A 12,131-nucleotide genomic window follows, 5' to 3' on the forward strand; every position below is an offset into this window, starting at 1 on the left:
TCGATATATAACGGGCGCTTATAAGAAACGCAGTGGGAGACTTTTTTTAACAAGGCCTGAAGTGACAAGACAAGGGATGGCAGTTTTAAACTGAAAGAGGGTAGGTAGATTGCACATAAGAAAGAAACTTTTTGGCGGTGAGGATAGCGAGGAACTGGCGCAGCTTGGCCAGAGAGGTGGTGGCTGAACCCTGGAGACATCCCAGGCCAGGCTGGACGGGGCTCTGAGCAACCTGAGCTGGTGCAGATGTCCCTGCTCAGGGCAGGGGGGGCACTGGATGAGCTCCTTCAACCCAAACCATTCTATGATTCTATCTCCTATATGAACTCCATGATGAGATTTTCATACTGCTCAGAAAACAACAAAAAAAAAGCCAAACAAACAAAATTATAAATTAATTTTGGAAAAAAAAAAAATCAAACTGTGAAGTTATGCCTAAAACAAGACTATTACATCTAGAAAAAAAACCCCGCCAAAACGCAAGTGTTAAATCACCAACTCAAATGTGTCACTAAATAGCCATAGGTGCAGAAAAGTAATCACAGTAAAAGGTTATATGTGCTGCTAGTCCTCTCTCAGGAATCCCTCACTTGAGGAATCTTTAGAAATCATTTAAGAAAAGAAATCACTCAGGAGAAAACCGTTCTAAACACTGAAATCACTATAAACCCTCGTAAATTATGCAAGTCTGCAAAAATATTCCACCGATAAGCTTGCAAAGACAACAAGTAGTCTTCATGAGGGAAAGGTCAGTAATTCCTAATCTAATCACATTGATCTGGCAAACAGTTCTATTCCTGAATACTTTGAAAATACTGTACTGTAAACCGCAGCAATTCCATAGCTTTTGATAAGATGACAGGTCACCGTTCTACTTCTTTTCACTGTCCTTCTTCCTGCTACGTTGACTTCTTTTTTGTAAATCAGAAAAGTAGAGAATTTAAAACCAGTCTGATGGCATCCCAATAAAATCTTATCTGTTCAGTTCAGCCACTTTCTTTACATAAAACCTGAACGGAGGTCACTGTATATTTTTAATCTCTTTAAGAAATCAGACAAAAGATCCTGGGAAATTTTAAAATTCTGTTCTTATTAATCCCATTACCACCCACTAATCTAGGCTGAAATTTGGAAGCAGCAATGTCTGACTTGAGGGTAAAACTCAGAAAAGAAGCTGGGAAGGGAAGCCAGCTACACAGAAAAATAATACACTGGCTTGTTAGGAGTTGAGACCTTTCAAACACACCCCACAAAATGGAGCCATGAAAAAAGGGCACAAACAGAACAACGTGACTGAGGAAATCAATAACCAGAAGTAGGACATCCATTTCTCAGCCTGTGTTGATTTTAGTACAGCTGTTGCACAAAACAAAGCATCAGAAAGAGCGTATTTCTCTTCATTTAGGTTTCTAACACAAATCCGGCATGTTATTCAAGGCTCCTTCCCATCCTTTCCCACTCAGGTCTTTCACGAGAAATGTTCGGTAAACCCCAAAGCAAAAGTATGATTAATTTGATGTCTGCTAAAAGGCCAGAATAAATTTCCTGAAAAGGCTGCAGTAGCCTAGATGCCACGGGGTTTTGTCTTCCTCGCAGTGTCACTCATACTGTTTATTTTCTCTACAGAATTGTTGTATCTGTGGGTGTAATGTAGTTGATACTGACAGCAGGTTTCGGAGAGGATGCCAGCACACTGACGTCTCCTTTTTCTGCGCTCTGGCAGTTAAACAAAGTCGCAGCTTTCCACGGCCCGAGTCAAGGGAGATGTTAAGCAGACAGAAAAGAAGCGTCTTCATCCCGAGCTAGGCTGCCCGTGTCCCACCTTACCCTGTGTGATGCTGGAATCAAAGCCACCCACAACCAGCAGAGCAGGACCAGGCTGGTGTAAAGCAGGACGCACAAGGTGAGCTCTCCCATCACAGCCTCGGGCATCAGCCCACCGGAGCCAACGCGCAGCTACAAGTCACCCCTGAAGGCTTCTTTTTCGGTGCTGTATTGTTCATCTATTCAGCAGAAGTATTTTGAAAGCAAAATACACCAAACTGGAGAGATGTGCAAAGAGAGTTATAATTATACACCGTGCTTGATGGTACTGCAGATCATTCACCCCCTAAGACAATTCCCCAACACCGTCACTGTTAAAGAGCTTAATTACCAACCCCATTCTTAAGGGTTTTCTTTCCCGTTGCCAGATGGTGCAGTTTTCACCCTGTGCCTTAAAACAGACACCCAGCCAGAGAACTTATGCCTACATGATTGGGTTTCCGGTCGGACCAATATTGAAGTTATAACATTTCGGATGTGAGAAAAAAATCCCAACCTTCTAGGTAGGGGAGAAAAAAAAAAGTACTATATTTCAGTCAGTTTATTGCTGTCATATTTGCTACTTTAGACAGATAAAATTGAAGTAAATATTCCTGTACTCGTTTTGCAGTCAACTCTCCACAAATTCATTGGAAAAGAACACAGCACTGCAGTGACCAGCACCGAGACTTAATTCAAAGGCTTCACAACGGCAGCTGCACCTTGATTTCAGAGCTAAACTTCCACTGTCCTAAGTGACTTCAGGGTAGATCCCACATGTATATTAATAAATACACAGAGTAAATTCAGTACAAAATATTAGGTAAAGGCAAATCTTATGGAGTCAGTTATTTCTCAGACTGCTTAAGGTTAATGACATCAGGCAGACATCACTCAGAGAAATCAGACCATTCGGGGCTTTCAGAACTCGTTACTCGCAGTTGTAATCCATTTTCCTAATCCAATGATTGGTATTGAGCAATAAAACATTTTGGTCATCTGCTGCAAAAACGTTCCATAAATAATTATTTTATTCACTGATACTATAACAGCAGAAGTGATTGTGCAATTAAATTAAATTGGTTTTGGCCTACTTCTAGTTGAGGATATCCCTGCTCATTGCAGGGGGGTTGGACTAGACGACCTGTGAAGGTCCCTTCCATGATTCTACTATAGCATAATTTGGGATATTTCCCATCTTTAACAGGTGAATTATAACGCACATGGTATCAATGTGTATCTGAAAGTATTCTACATTTCTGCATTTAACACACTACAATAAAGTATAGAATGTTTGTATTAATACAAGTAGATTTTCTGAAATACAGTACTGACACTTTATTGTAGACGATGCTTGGTTTTCTTGCAGTTTTTATTATTAATACACTGGCAAAATTAAAGGTTATACTCACAAAATCAGTTTCCTCCTCCATAATTGTATCAAAACACTTCTCCTTGTGGTTTAGCATCTCTCCTCTGGAAATGAGGCTTTCGTAATGCTGCCTGTCCCCATCTCCCCTGACAAATTTTGAATTTACTTGCCAGTTACAACCAATTCGATGGAGGAGAGAGAACTTGCAAGTATTTAAGTCCTATAACTTTCCCGAACCACTCGTATATGTCTCTGGGTCTGATTAGAAGGTGGAAACCTCACTAGCACAGCCACTGTTGGAGAAGTTGCCACCAGCAGTTGTGAGCTCAGCCAGCGGTCAGTCCGTACACATCTTCGCCAGGGGCGAGCGGTGGTGCCGGCAGTGGGCGAGGGGACGGATGGTGTCGTACGGGGAGAGAAGAAGGGAAAGGACGTCGTGTATGAACCACAAGATATTGATATCATGAGGGCGGCTTAGAGACACAAACACCACGTGCAATGGAGTGGGGACAGCGCAGCGTAAGAATTTAGGGACACAGCACAAGATTGGTAGGTAGCCCGATTTCAGGAATTGCTTTGCTACTTGTTTTTAGCCATGTGTTTATATAAAAGAACGGATCTGTCATGTCGGCTACAGCCTAACACTGGGAATAAACCACAGATAAGAGATACAGAAGGAATAGAACTACTATTAAATTGTTCATCGAAAGATGACAATCTGATTGTCAATAGGTAAAATCTGGATGTAGCTTCAGAAAGTTAACTGAAGCACAACAGCTCCTTTAGATTTGGGTTTGATTTAGAAGACTTGTGCTTAGCTTCAGTTGGGAGCACTCTTTGTTATCATGTTTAAATTTTCCAGACTGGTTTACCCATCCCTAATGAAAGACATATATTTGCCTAATTAGCCTTTTACCCGGCACTGAGGATAGATTTGACATAATTCTTGTGAAAAATCTACAATAAAATCAGAGCTCCAACAAAATACATGGCATTACCTACTTCTCACTCCACCAGCTTTAATGATATTAGTAAGTATCCTCTTCAGGAAAAAAAAAAAAAAAAACACACAAAAAACCCCAAAACAAATAATAATAATAAAACCACCACTGCTTATCGAGACTAAGCAGAGGAAGAAAACTGATGAGCAGCAGCTGTCCCAGAGTGGGAGGACAAAGACTGAAATGAGAAAAAAAAGCTGCCAATATCTTTTAAAGTATCATTCTTTACAAAAATCTCTTCTCTCAATGCCACCTCTTCAATCTTTTAAAGTGCTACAACTGCATGAATATTTATTTATTATTATATTTTCATGTATATGTTCTTCCCTAGAAAACCTGTCAAAACGTTTGCATAAAAAAACCTCAACCTTTGCAGACCTAGCGGCCCCATGGCTACCTTGAAACCCACTCCTGCACAAATACAGACTTGCATACAAATATACATATAAAAACAACTGCAGATTTAGAACAATACATGTGCCTGAAGTGCTCCTTTGTAGTCGTTAAAATATGTTCAGTTGACAGCACTGAAGCCAGTAAGGAGAAATGCTCCTGTTTATAACCTCACTCCTTTCTCTCAAAAAAACCAGCATAACATTGGTACTTGATAGGCTGACATCACTTTGCCATTGTTGCTCACAAAGTCTTTACTTAATCCTTCATTATGCTTTATCTAATTAACGTTCAAATCAACCTCCACTAAACCATTCACACTTCAAACATGGTCAGGTAATTCGGTAACCATTCCTTTAAAAAGAAAAAAAAAAAAAGCTTTTATACCTATATATAAATACATGTATATGCACAGTGTACATACGCATATAGAAGAACAAAAACCATTTGGAAATGTTAAGAGTGCGCAACTGAGTGCTCAAGAGAGAAAAAATGCCAGTGGAGTTGATGCCAACATCTGTTGCGTGTTTTGCAGGGTCTAATCCAAGGCAGGCGCTCCTGGGCTCGCAGGGTTCAGAACAGCAGCTCCTGGCACACGGAAAGCTCAACACTTCGCAGGTTAGCTGGCCCGAGATGTTTATTTTCAAATACTAAGCTCATCATGTCCGACAGCCGAGTCAAAACCTATTATACTGGAATGATTGAAGTCAAAGAGGGATCATGATTCTGCGACCTTCCAAAAATGAAGTATACCTTCAGCAACACATATCAACATATAGAAGGTGTTACCAAAGCACAGTTATTTGATATTAACTTATAAATGATCTGATGTCCTGTGCTCAGACCATCATAAGCTATTGCCTGTATTTGTACATGCTTTCTTCAGCTCATTGTCAAAAGTAGCCTCCTTACATAAATATATACTTTAAAAAAAAAAAAAGCTTTATAGAAGATTGAATTTTGTCTCCAACACATACTCTAGGTTTTCCTTTTTCTCTCTCATCTACTGGTCAAACAAAACAAGCACTTTTGATTCTGACAATTGTTCCATATTTCAAAATTAAATTTCTAGTTAAATCTTCACCAACATGAGGAGGGACAATTAAAAAAAAACAAAAGAAAGAAAAGAGAGGGATGAAATGCAACATTGGAAGAACACACGTTACCACATTGCTTGAATTCACGATAAGATTTGTCTGATTTAACTGAACCAGCCCAGACTTTCTCCACAGACCATAAATAAAATTAAGGTCAAAGAAAAGAAAAAAGATTCCTCTGCTACCTCTGTAACAGACTATATTCTCATCATGAAACCAAGAAGGACCAAAAGACAATCACAAATTGCCAAGAGTTTCTGTATGTCATGGACAGCATATACTTGTCCAGACAGGCTTTGCTGCTGAAGGTTCAGATGAGAAGCAGAAAGTAACGCCATTTCAAAGTACTAAAAAAACACAGAAAGCTTTTAGATGATAACAACATTGTTTGCACATTTAAAAAATGAACAACGCAATACATGTATTACGACCACATACATTATATAGACTACAGTCCTAAATTTGCATGAAATTCAATGTCTCATCCGGAGAATGATCTAACAGTCCATTACCATTCTACTTGTTTTGCTTTCCACAGGTTTTTTCAGTTGCAGAAATGCAGGTGGTTGTCACACTACTTTGTCCAGAAGATATTATTAAAAATAAATATGTGTAAAAGAGATAGCTGATGGCCAACTTATGTATGTTTTAAAAGTAATTAGAGATTTTTCTATTTACTAGGAAAAATCTATATGTCTCAAAATATTCCGGAAAAGGAAAAAGCCAAGAGCAGATCCATGAAAAGGCTCTGATTGCCCTCCAATGGCATGTAGAGCTTTGGAGTATCTCCAGCTGCAAAGAAGGGATGATACCTATCAGCACGTCTAAATTACTTCTCGCAGTTCTGTTTTACAAAAATGTTTCAATCAGCTGCTTTAAAAGGAAAAGGGACACTAAGGAGTCCTTCAGTTCCTGAAACAAAGTGTGTAATACAACAGAAACTCCTAATAATTCCCAAGGCCTCTCAGGATGTCGGCTCTAGTGATGTCAACAGGCAGCAACCACGTCTCCTGCCACTCGTCTGGTGGTTGTTTTATCCCGTCTTCACATCCTGCACTACAGGGTCTTTGCTGTGTTCCTGGCCCCACACGAGCCTCCCTCTCCATATTTCTCAATGTGTATTTACACGAAATGTTTATTTCAAATCAATATTGCACGTGTCACACGTTCAAATTATGCTTCTCAAAACCAGCATAGCAGGGTTTGTAACAACATTCAAATGCGCAAGCGCCACCCATTCAAAACCCAGTCACTTTATAAACTTTAATGAAATAATTATTATGAGAACTCTGCAATGAAAGTCTATCGCATCTATTAACCAAGAAGAACATTACAACAGGGTTTTCTAGGAAGCGCATCAACTGAAATCTAGCTGTGTCAACCAAAAAAAGTTATTTCTCTTTAGTCTAGGGATACACCTAAAATACAGACAGAATGATTTCCCTCTCTCTTCATCCAGTTTCTTTAATATGGATTTTACGTGGATAACCTGCAAATTTTTCACTCAGAATTACTTCGGCTATTTTAGCCATGATGCAGCTGATACATAGATGTGGGCTGCCTTATCTAGTGTAGCTCCACTAGAAAAAATAATTTAGGTTAAAACTCTGCAAACCATATGTGATTGAAAAAACATGCCACAACAAACAGTTAGTATGTAACAGTTGTATATGCATGAAAATAAAGGCTGAAATGCTTTAAATAGACCTAATTTTAAAAATCATATAAAAATAAGCGATTCTAATTCAGCTTTTTCTTTAACCTCTGAATATTTTACTGGTCATGGTCCTACACAGGACACTGACAACTGATGTCAATGGTATCTATCCATATGTAGCTTAGATAACTTTTCAAAATCTAACAGAACGTATCTCAGAACCAGAGGATGTGGGAGGGGAGGGGCACAAGGTTAATGGGATTTTGAAGAAAAAGATACTGACGGAGTTTGGATTTAGGACTTCCACTTCTACACAGTATTGCAAACATTTGCTCCAGACAGCAAGCAGGGCAAATTCCACAGCATCCTGAGGACTGCTGTTAAATGTTGCTCTCTAGAGAGATGTACTGATGACAATTCTCAGTCACAACATGAGAAGTTCCAGGCATTTCTACCAGCGCAGGCGACGTGTGACAGGAATCCCGCCGTTCAGCTCTGCTGGGTTTTGCGCAGGTGCGCCCCAGCGCGCTGCCCGGCTCCTGCACAGAGAGCGCTCCACGGCAGCAACCGCTGGGCTGGAATTTCAGTGCATTTACTGCAGCGACCCCGCTGACTCCCGACAACGCAAAGTTAAAAATATTCTTTGCCCGACACTAGCAAAACAATTCTGCAGCATCATACCAGACTACTTGCCCTTGATTTGAAACATTTGCTGGAATGAGGTTATTTTGTTTGAGTTGCAACCAAGTACATTACCTTGTGTTACTGTGAATGAGTCACGCATACAGATTTTCATAAAAAAAATCTCGTGCATAAGAGAATAGTTAATGTTTTAGACCAAATAAGATTTTAGTCTGAATGCTAGGCAGTTCATGCCTTCCATGTCTTGATTATTCAAATATCAAATCCTTATCAAACTATCAAAAAAAAAAAAAAGGCTACTCGAGAAGTATCAATTTTTAAGATATTAATATACTGATTATGTGTAATGGTGGCTAAACCACTAAAGATGAGATTGTATTTTATCTATTTAAAAATAGGGGATTTATTATCGGTCTTTTCTAATCATAAACAATATGTTTAGAAGATCTGAATACATAAAAATCAGTTGTTGCAATTAACTGATAATCACGTCGAAAATAAAAGGTATATTCATAAAGATTGGAACGCACCCAGGCGCTCAGTGGTGAGAGAGAGCTATTACAAACCACAGGAGAAGAGTTAAAATACTGTTTAGAAAAACTGCATTAAATTATGCTTTTATGTTTCTTTCTCTGCTGGTGGATGTACTTCCAAAAAATACTAAAGCTATTATGCCAAATTTTTTGCATCAGGCTATGCAAGAATTGTAAAAATCTAGTAACTACTATTTGCAGAAAACACTAATAGTTTTCATTTAATGTTTTTAAAATACTTGTGATTGTACCTGACCCCTCCCCTTGTTCCCACCCTGCAGAGCATATGCCTGTCAACAACGTGTTATATCATTTAGGGACAAGTGTGTGCGTGTTAGCGATATTTCTAAAATGCAAGACTATGAAAATATTTCACTTGCAAAATATCTCCATCTAGCTCGTGAACCGTTCTCCCCTGCTGCATTCTACCGATGAAATTATCCCTCCTGTCCTCTCCTCAGCACTGCAAACGTACCCAAGGACATCCTGACAATGTGGACAAGCACTAATGCAGCACCAGTCACACCACCGTCACAAATCTGCCTTTATACCAAACAAACATAGTGGCTGCGCATTTAAGAACCAGCAACTTTCTTTCAGATGAAACCATACGCACTTAGAACCCGACAGGACCATATTTTTCGGTTGCCATGCGGTAAAATTCCTAGCCAGGAGACCGATCCAGAACTCGCATTTGTGAGGGAAGACCGACCAACCCAAACCAGCGTTCCCTGCCTCTGGCTGCCGATGGCTGCTTTGCTTTTGAGTTAAAAGAGAAATTCAGTACTTCAGGTTCTCCCGTCGCGTACCGCTGGGCTCTCCAGATGCCGGCCAGCACTGGCCTGCCCCTGGCACCTCCTAGTTGCAAAAAATAGATTGTGAGCAGCTTTATTGCCGGCAAGACCTTCGCTGGAGCTCCAGCCCGCGCGAGTCGGAGCATCCTTGCCGTGCTCTTGCTCACAGCGTTTGGCACGGCACTCTAAAGAGACAGCAAAAAAAAGCCCGAGGACTCCGATGGCTGCATTTCTAACGGGGTCTCTGCCGTCAGGGCTGTTGCGGAGTTTAGTCCTAAACGGTCAGAACAAAGTGATCTTCGTTAGCGAAACTAAAACCTGCCGGGTGCAGCAAGTGGTTCTTAACTCTGCATTTTTCCCCAAATATTCATTAATCTACAATGCTTCCGCATCACTGAAGAAAACTAGCAAGCTCTATTGTTTACTACACAGAGCAAATACTCAGTTCGAATACTGGGAAAAGTTATATTCAGTTATTACCCAAAAAATTTAAGTTCGGTGAAAAAAATCTAATTTTACTAAAACTATCAATATTAGTGATTTTAATATGAAAAGAAATCTTACATATAAGTTTTTTTTCTACTTTTAGAGAGGAATTGCTGTTTTACAACATAAATAAATGGGCTAATATTAAAAACGAGGAAAAAAAAAAAACTTGCATAAATTTGTTTCACTAGTCTTGTTTTGTTTGATCTCCAAGATAACAGACAACAAAAAAAAAAGTTTGCAGCAATCTTAAACCTGATTTACTTGGAAAAATAAATATTTTTGAAAACCACTGTCAACTACTTTCAGCCACTGAAGTCACTGGGCAGGTCAGCTCTCTAACCTGTACGTAACAATTTAACAAACCTGGAAGAACGAACTGCATTGAAGTCTATTTCTGGAGAATTGCTTTCGATCATGGTTTTTAGACTGAATATAGAGTGGACTAAAATTGTATTTCAGCTTTGTGGGCACTATTTGAAACATTTAACAAGAATTCTTGAACCTTACTACCACGTATTTTTAAAAAAGATGCTTTCTCATCTAATAAGATGATTGTTAAAGGGCATTTCCAATCACAAAGTACCATATTTGAGGTGCTTTAATGCTCCCAATTCTAAGAATTAGTTGTGCAGCAGAAGCATCTCTTCTGTCTACGAACAAGAATTTGTTCAAAATGCAGACCATCTGTGCAATACTTGCACCACCACAGTTTCTGCATGAACGTTCCCTGGGGAAATACATAGATTTCTAATCATCTGTTGCTTCCTTTTGAACTATACATAAGGCATTTATGACAAGGATTTTTCAGACATGCCGTGGGTCAGATAGCTTTAGAGAGAAACATGAGGTTCTGAAAAGCATTCAGACACTACTACTTGGGCACTCACAAAAACAACCCCTCCCTCTTGCCAGCTCCCACATTATGATGTAATGTACCCAAGCTTTTACATTTATTCAGCATCCACAACTGTGGTTCAATTTGGCATATTTTTGGTTTTTAAATATGAGTAAGAATGCTTCAAAGAATAAAACTGAGTTGGGAAATATTTATATGAGAAGCTGAGTATGGATTAAAATTACTTGGCTTCAAAAGTAAAATTAGATGATGTTTAATTTAGTCCATTTATGAAGTCGTATTTGTTCAATTTAAATACGTAATCTCCTTTGAGAGAGTTCAGCTTTGCAAAATGATAATATGTTCCTATATTTCTATTAGTTGTGATTTATTCTGATTCATTCGTTTGTTCAAAAATGCTAATGAAAGCAGATGATGCTGAAGATCAACATGCAACAACAACCAATAATACAACTACCGGTCTGAAAAAAGGCGAAAGACTGTGCGAGACAGTCAAGCAAGAAATCTGAGTCAAAGATTTCGGGGGGGACATTGGTCATGGCAAAAACCAAGCACAAGGACTCAGCCACCAGGCTGAACCAGCATGACCTCAATTCTCAATAACTCAAAAAGTCTTGCAAACACACACAGCACATTACAGTTCTCCTATGGGTATGTATTTAAGAGAAACGAAGAGCTAAAATCAACCTCGCAGGGCTTTTGCTGATGAGGCTCGAGGGAGGCAAGTCATTGCGGAAGGCTGGTGGGACATCCAGGTTCTACGGGTGTCTGAAGGACAGGCTGACAGCAGCTCTACGACTCTCTGCATGTTGGGAGAATGCACGTAAGAGATTTTAAATCAGACACATAGGCTCAGTTTTAGTTGGTTTATCTCCCTGTCCCTGGTTGTTTATGTATTTACCGTATTCCTTGGGCGAGATCCTCACAGCTACCACCATGCCCGTGCACTAGGACCATAGAAGCCGCCTGCCAGCGCCAGCGTCACAGAGCCATGCAGCTGCAGTCAGCAACTCCTTATCATAAATATCCGTGAGGCTTCCTAGGGTCAACGCTTTAGTTTGCAGCGAGACAGAAAAATCTGCCACCAATAACAGAGACCCTCAGAAATACCTTAATTACACCAAGAATTTTTCCATCCTCTAAGCAGCTCAAAAAAACCTCCAAACCACTGTCATTGGTCTACATATTTTTTCCTTATGAGACTATTTCTTATGGACAAGCACAGAATATCACACCTTCTGCCTTTCCATGGAAGCTGATCAGTCATCACTTTAAGTCATATAATAATAGGCTCAGAGGAATGTCCTTATTTCTAGACTTCTATTGGGTTTGTTCACCTCGCAGAGTAGAATATCCTCCTCCTTCCTTCCTAAACTTTATTAAAAACAGCTTCATGAAGCTCTTATGGGCAGCACCATAGATGTTTTGTGTTGTGTGACTTAATGGAGTAAGTGGTTCATTCCATGGTCTGCCCAAGCTTTTGCAGGAATGAAT

This window comes from Caloenas nicobarica, chromosome 11 (genome assembly GCF_036013445.1).
Source record: "Caloenas nicobarica isolate bCalNic1 chromosome 11, bCalNic1.hap1, whole genome shotgun sequence".
NCBI lineage: Eukaryota > Metazoa > Chordata > Aves > Columbiformes > Columbidae > Caloenas > Caloenas nicobarica.